The following is an 8565-nucleotide window of genomic DNA, read 5'->3' on the forward strand; positions in this document are numbered from 1 at the left end:
AAGCAACTTTTGAAGAGGGGCAGTGTTGCTTCTTCTTCGAGTGATCTGCCTTCGTTCCCCGGACAGGATTCACAGCTGCAATGGTCCTGAAACAAGGACAGAACATTGTTACTCCTCGGACAGTGAGCATATCTATACTGTCTTCAAAGAAATAATAAACATTGCAAGAAGACTGCACCCCTCCACCTACCCCAAAATTTAATTCCTTTGTAGCCCACATTTCAGTTTCATTGTGTGCACTAGTGAATATATCTAGTAGTCTTTAGTACTCAGTACAAAACCAGACTTCAAGCCAAAATAAACCTTTCCTAAATGTTCACTTTAATAAGGTTTTTAACAACCATAGTGTTTTGTTACTTGCGTGAAAGCTGCTCACTGAACTCCAACACTAGTTTTTAAAGGGATGCAAAAACAACTCCATGAAACCTGTTGTTCTAGGGAAAAATTCATTCTGTCTGCATTTTCCCAATTTGTTGCACGCCGCGGTGGCTCAGTGGTTATGGTGCTCGGCTGCTGGCCCGAAAGACGTGGGTTTGATACCGGCCGCGGCAGCCGAATTTCGATGAATGCGAAATTCTAGAGGCCCGTGTGCTGTGCGAATTCAGTGCACGTTAAAGAACCCCAGGTGGTCGAAATTTCCGGAGCCCTTCACTACGGCGTCCTTCATGGCGTAAGTCACTTTGGGACGTTAACCCCCAATAAACCGAATCAAACCATTTTGTTGATGTCAGTGTGGCAGCGAAAAAATGCATTTATTGCTGAGAAAACTACATTTAGAAATTTGCCGGTCACTAAATTCAAATTCTGATGTATACGACGAAAAAGACTTCATGACCACATTTTTAAGTTAGTTGCGGGGCTGCTTAGGAGGGCCTTGTTATCTGCACCCAGAAATCTGACGTGTCAGTAGATTGCAGTCTACTTAGAAAATGAGGCAATGATGACAACACCTGCACTTTGTTTCTTCATTTTATGTAGCTTGTAAAAGCACCATTTCAGTCTCCTTGCAATCAGACAGTAGCCTCTCGACAAAGGCCAACTTCAGTTTCCATTCAATGTTCCTTCAAAGCGCTCTCTGACACCAGAGTAGCAATGTCTATGTATACACAGGCCGAATAATCAGCATGCCTATTCTGTGTCACCCGAAAGTACAGCCGTAAGCAAAAATCTTTTGACAGGTAATAAGTAAGTTTGCAGCACATATTGACGTGCTTTGTCTTTACAGAGATTAAGATGCATGACGAGGGATATGCACATTTTAGTGAAGATGGAATTAACAGAACTGAGCAGAGGCTTGTTTGTATTACTAATGCCCAACTAGTGATACGCAAGTCTAAAATGAGGGCTAGTGCTGCAGAGCAAGCTGTTACGTGAATGTGACGTTACCCTCTTAGATCTGCACTCAGCTTCCACTGTCCAAGAATAGTGCAAAGTGCCTGCTGCCCTGAGTAAAAAACTTTTCTGACCACAACCTCAAGCAATAACCCAGCTAAAGACACATGCAGAATGCACACAAAATATTCTCTGTAGGCAGAATCAAAACAAAATTAAGCCATAGCTTCGAATAAAACTTTTCGTTGAGCATTGGAAGTCGCACATATTCAGTGCTGTAGCATTTTCCCCATACGCCGCTAGTACGGCTCACATGCAGGCCTCAACAATGCAAGTACTAACAGCCTTTTTCAGTATCCTGGCTTATGCTCAGTTTGAACTGGGCTGCAAGGACTTTCACTATCGCGCATAGCAGTCCTTGAGGCTAGTCAACACAGCTGAGTTTGTCTGTACAGCATCCTGGGCTCCTCACTCCTTCCACATATAAATTCCCCCCTACAGATGCACTTTGGAAGAAATATGTGCGGCTTACAGCGCACCCATCAAGAAAGCTTCATGTCAAATGCAGCAATAACAATGCTGTATCTCTCATCAGCAATCCTCACGTAATTTACTGAGGAGCCAGTTTATTGAGGCACACATAGCGAGGTATATGCCACAACAATATGCATTGCTTTATGCATGGGTTATCTTGCATAGTATACAATTCAAGACTGTAGGCTCAAATACCGCAAAAAGGAAGTCTTCCAGTCGACGGCACCAACCAACCATTACGATGTTGTGGTTATTTTGGCTAATTTGTGGTTTATCCTTTCCCTTTGCCAGCTGGTGTGATGGATTAGCAAGTGCATGGGAATTAACAATGAAGTCGTCAGAATCATTCAACACCATAGGGGCATTTGCTGCTGCATTCTTCAGTTGTATCCAGCTATAGTCACAATATGAAGCATTGCCTAACAGTTCACGCTCAAATGAATGCAAATCAAAATACAAAAGAGAGAAAACCCAAACTTCCCATTAGCAGTGAACCTGTCTCCGACAAGTGGGAGCAATGCTAGCCTTAGGGGAGGGTGACCGGTGCAATCGCACAAGACGTCACCAAAATGGGGATGCTGAGTTGCCCTGTGGGTGTTATGCTACATCCTCCCATCCTCTACCCGCCTTCCCTCGGTCCCTTGACCTTCAAAAGAGACATTTCCAGAGCTCTTCAGAATGAGGGAGACAATATGTATGCCTGAAGCATGCCAAAATGAGTGCATAACTCGATACTGCAGAGGGTTGCAAAGGGTGCATGCACCTTACAGACGCGGCATAGTTTCAGGTGTCGTTTGTTGCGGGCAGGACCATCTAAATGACATTCTTTCCACCTGTAAGCTCTGCTGCGGCAGAAGGGAAAGGGGTAGGAGAGGACAGTTGTGCTTAGAGAGCTTTGTCAGTTCACTGCTTAGCCCTTGTCCCGTCTCAGTTGTGCAGATTCTTTCCATCTTTGAACTTAATACTGCCTTCAGCACGCCCTGTGCATTATCTAAATCGGAACACATCTGACTGTGTCAAGCTGTATTGCATTTAATGGTGGTAGGAAATAATGTGTGCACCATTTCTCGCCCTTGTGCATGCTCTGCTCTGTGAGAATTTCATTATAGCTAGTTTTTCTTTTAGGCACCCAGTGCTGCAGAGCAGCACTGCTTGATTTTAGGCGTTAATTACAGACCTAAATGTAGACTGGGCTTTTTGCTAATCATCATCTTTGAGACTCACAGGATTTTGGACTGTGAGCCCATAGTTACTGTGAGCCCATAGTTCTACATATCCAACTGGAAAAAGGTTTTAATTTTCCTGTCACCCAATTTAACGCTATCAAAACTTTGTTATGCTGGCTTTTTTGTAGTCACTATTAAAAGCGGAGCAGGCAACACTAAAACATCAGCTTCATGAGCTAAATAATGGTTTCAAAAGAAGCGGAAATGCCCTGGGAAGGCCAGCATCGTGAAACACAGCGACCCAGAGAAGAGAGATTGCATGAAAAGTGGGACAGGTGGAGTGTGCTCATGGTTCTAGGAAACTAACGCACAACTTAAAAATCTGGATACCACTTCTCTGCTGCTTCACGGATATGTACACCAACGTAACACATGTTGACTACGATAACACCAAAGTAAATCCGGCCGGTCCCGTCCGTGACCGAATATTACAACCATTCAAGACATTTTAGTGGTTATTGCAGGGGCAGATTCATGGGTGCAACTGGAAGGGGGGGGGATTTGAAGGAGGGGGGTGGGGTACATTAGAACCATGTATTCCTTGAACATTTTTCATCTAAGAAATGAGGTTCAACATGGCTGTTATTTAATATTTTCCAGTGGGAATCCTTTCCTTTTAATCAATTTCTCCTAGGTGAGCATTACCATATATCCTAAACAAGGTTTCTCAAAGACACCTCAAAAACAACAGTCTTCAGTGGACGCTGGATATTTAACTTATTAAGACAGAGTATTCTGTTTCTGCTGCAAGCTCTTTGACAGGGATCCCATGTAATCACCAGCGGCAACTGGATAAAATGACTGGAGGCACATGGCACAGATTCTTAGAAGCCTCGAATATTTGACAAATCACTTCACACCATATCAAGCTTCCACAGAGACAAGTCTAAGAATGAAGCATAGCAAATGCACTGACAAGGAGCATGAACTCATCATGGCACAAGCGAAGAAACTCTTCAAGTATGTCTTAGAGCACCTCATCAAGATAAAAAGCATATACGATATTTCATGGCTGTTCAGACTGGCTTTTTGCAATCTGTGAGGAACCAGGGCAAAAAAAAAATGACAACAGACTACACAGAAGGAGGACCACATGGACTGAAGCACTGAATGATCAACTTTTGTACAGTTTCCTGTCAGCACACATGGCAAAAAAAGGTGAAACCATATGAGGAGATACCCCGAAACAATGTGACAAGTGGTTTTTTTAGTCTGAAAAAACAGAGGGAATACATCAGTAAGCATCTGCACAGCTGTTTCTAGGACACAGCAGAAAAGCAAAGTTAGTGAAGAATGGCCAACAAGGAACATGGAAGAAACCAGGGTGGAAACAAGTGCACAAGACATGGTCTTGAAAGCTAAAACCAATAAAAGTGATAAAAACGTTACAGGGCAACAGGCTAAAAAGATTAAAGTCGCAAAAGTGACAATGAGGTCAAAGACCAAATGTAAAACCAGAAGTGGTGAAGGCAAAAAATAAAAAATACGACTGAAGGCCGAGGGTGCACATGGTGAGACAAGTGTTGCATATATAAAAACTGGTATTGCATGACAAATAGGCTGGTACTTTTTCAAATAATGAAACTGAAGGTTTCCTTATGCACTGGTCCTTCATTGCCAGTACCTTGCCTGCTTTGATGATTTCACAAGCCAGTGAGTTTTTGTTCTTCGCTATGAATTCCATTCTTTGAAATTCGGATAAACGTCCTGTTTCCAAAATTTTACAGTTCCGACAGTGAATGCCAGGATGGCAGCATTACTCATTATCAGAAAAAGAACTAGCCTACCTGCCATCCAATGCCTGGTTTTAGCTACACAACACTTGTCTCATCATGTGTATCCTGGGCCTTCAGCAGTATTTTTTTAATTTTTTGCCTTCACCACTTGCTCCTGGTTTTACACTTCGTCTTTTCCCTCATTGTCAAATTTTATCACTTTTAACTTTTTAGCTTTTTGGCCTGTTACTTGCTGCCCTCTGAGCTCTTTATCTCTTCTATCACTTGTAACCTTCAAGAGCATGTCTTATTTTTTCACTTGTTTTCATCGTGGTTTTTGGCATGTTTCTTGTTGGCCATTCTTCGCAACCTTTGGTTTTTTGCTGCTTCATAGATACAGCTGCGCAAATTCTTGCTGGCCCATTCCCTGTCCTTTCCGCCTAAAAAAATCTCCTTGTCGAATGTTTTTGTCTTATTTTGGTGTTCCGTGATACAAGCTTTCATATCAAATGGACCTTGCCTAGCTTTTTTTGTCGTGTATCTGACGGCTACGAAGGTGTACAAATAGCTGTCCCCGTTTCATCTGATATAAAAGTTGGCAGTTCAGCATCCACGTTGCCGCCTTCTGTGCAGCTCTTTGCCCAACAGAAAGTGTTGCTCTAGCTTTTCACTGTAAACAATGAAAACTTTCTGCGATTACCTGAGCTTCTTGGTTAATACGACAAAGTCATAAAAGAGCACTTAGGTGTGTGCCAGATGTGGTAGATCACTACTGCAGCAAAACAAATTAGAATAAAATATTTCACGTGATGGTGAAGAATGTGATCAAGCATTTCAAAGAAAATGAAATGACTGAAGTGAGTGCTTTTTTGCCTCTGATGCCTCCCTTCTGGCTAGCAATTTCATGAGTACTGGAAAAGGAATGTGTACTATGGTGGCAAAGATACCTTGGGGAAAAGTGCATCATGCTGCGCCATCTAATAAGTATTGTTTTTTTTTTCCCCGTAACGCAAGTGCAAGTGCTTCTGGGGCACTGCAACAACGACAACTGGCTCTCTTGGATAAGTCGGGAGCTCACTCTATGCGACTGTTTCTTACCAAATAAGCACTTTATCAGTCCTTTCATTACTGGGATCTTGTTGCTGCCACTTCTCTTTGAATAACTATACTACTTGTGTCACATTGATGCCCATTCTATTTATGTCCCTTGGACTGGTTGATTTATTAAAGAAATTTTAATCAGACATATAATATCTATGTTTTGCTTATGCCTGCACTTTTAGAAGAGGAGCTGAAGGTGTCAGCATTTTCAGTTCATGTAACTAAACTCATCTTTCAGTGGCAAGCCTCTTTGCTTTTCTATATTTTAAACCGTACTATCTGCTTGCAAAGTCGGTGGTCCGTGACCTTCGGTGGCATTGTGGTGGCGACTTCCGGGTGCCGCTATTGGTTTGCAGTATCCCTTCAGGCTACAGCCATCTAAGGGCACAGCTTGCGGTAATGTACTGTAAAGCACAATTTTGTTTTACAATTAGGCTTCCCTCTGAAAAATACCGAAAAAAATTGCAATGTAAAAAGGTAATATAAACAAAAGGAAATAATGAGAGGCTTTGCAAGTATGGGCCTCAGCAAGGGCTCACACAAGGTGCGGTAAGGTCGTCCCTGAGGCAACGTGATACTGCCAAAATTACCTGGCAATGTCGCAATGTTGCAGGGGTTACACTTACTGAGAGGCTGGGACACATCTTAAGGTGGTACTTGTGAATCACTGTGTATTTTGAGGGACTGTTCTGCTACCGTATACGCCTGTGCACACAGACTGGGAAGCTACTGGCAAAGCGCTGTTTGGTAACTGTCATCACTGATTACTTAGTTAAATATGGGGTCCTTCACTCCATGCAAGGGCACTGGCATGAAAGCTACAAACTGCTGGAAATGAAAAGTTGCATGTCATTCAGAGATCTGCCCTTGGCCATTGTTTATGAGACATTGGACGCATACCAAGCACACTTCCCTCTTTTCCGCATCTCTGGAGGCATCTGCATATATCATATAGTGTAAAAAGAATTTTTTCCATCTTTTTCTTCTTTCGTCCTTCCCGCAGCACAATGTATCCAACACAAGCCTAGCTAAACTCTCCGCTTTTCTAATTTCCGCTTTTCTTTCGCTGCAGTGTCTAAAGATACACCTCAAAGACTGTTCATTCTCACTGAGCGTATGGAGGATGTAGCTGCCGGCCCATGGCTAAATCTCATCCAACATGATAGTGGATGCTGCCAGCCAGTGCACTACTGCTGCGTGCAACACTCTTCTCTGCGAAGCATTTCCAAGTTGCATGCCACATATTGTGACTTGTGAGGAGTTTCAAATGAAAGTTTTCCCATTCTTATATCGCCGGCTGTCATTCAGATGACGTAAAACAAGCCCAGCTCTCCCAACAAATCCCCGATATATATCTTCACACCCGGTTGCACGTGCATATATATAGCACTACCATCGCTCGCACCAGTTCACATATATAAGCAGCAAGCTATGCGGCGTGCACCAGCAGCTTGGTGCTTTCGCACTGGTCTTGTAATCTCTCAGCTCTGCTCATAATTTAAGCAAGTTATCACCAGCACTGAAGCGCAGCAGAATGCTTGCTAGATCGAGCGCCTATGCTCTGCACAGCACGCATATTCCTAGATGCACCTATCCGTATTACATAAGAAACATAATGCTAGCTCTTTTTTATCACCAGATATATTATTGGTTGGTTGGGTTGGTTCATGGGGTTTAACGTCCCAAAGCGACTAAGGCTATGAGAGACGCCGTAGTGGAGGGCTCCGGAAATTTCGACCACCTGGGGTTCTTTAACGTGCGCTGACATCGCACAGTACACGGGCCTCTAGAATTTCTCCTCCAAAGAAATTCCAGCCGCCGCGGCCGGGATCGAACCCGCGTCTTTTGGGTCAGCAGCCGAGCACCATAACCACTGAGCCACCGCGGCGGCCTGATATAATATTCATCTCTAAAATATTTATATTATGCCTCACAGCCATGCAAAAGCAATAGTATGGGGAATTTATTTACAGCGTTGACCTTGCTGACTCGAAGAGATACTCCACCACAATACACAAGAACATTGTGGAGGAGCAACCACAAAGCAGGAAGCATGTACAGACCATTTCCGGGCCAACATTGACATTTCTGAGGGGAATACAAGGAAAGTGCCTAGCTCGCTGCTTGGTCTTTCAGGCGGAAATTTGCACATATTGAGTGGTTCGAGCTTAGCATGAGCCAATGGGCCCCTCTCAGCCAATGCCACACACCACACGTGTATTTGGAGCACTGATCCTGCACACGCACTCAGCTTCGACTGAGGGACAGCGGATCGTCGCAAGTAAACAAACCTTCAAGTTCACATAGCGGACTTCAGCGCACAACAGAAAAGCACACATGTGCACCATGCTGCATGGAAATAGCCAGGAATAATTTTGCAGTTCACACACCCTAATCAAACGACATGTGGTGAACGGTGCAACCGGAGAACATGGTGTTTGTCATGCGATCAAGCAGTTCATTGCATGGAGCTCTCAGATTATGTGCGCCAAACACCAATTGGCCCATTCCGGGCAGTGAGTAAACATTCTTGAGCCCAAGGTATGACTAATCCTCATAGAATTCAAAGGAGAACTATGAGAGTAAATCGAGCAGACTGCCAGGCAAGAATCAAATGGCCGGACTTTGAAAAAGTCCGATTTGTCCGATGTTTTTGG

This window comes from Amblyomma mixtum, chromosome 9 (assembly GCF_055824585.1).
Source record: "Amblyomma mixtum isolate Tamu chromosome 9, ASM5582458v1, whole genome shotgun sequence".
Classification (NCBI taxonomy): Eukaryota; Metazoa; Arthropoda; class Arachnida; order Ixodida; family Ixodidae; genus Amblyomma; species Amblyomma mixtum.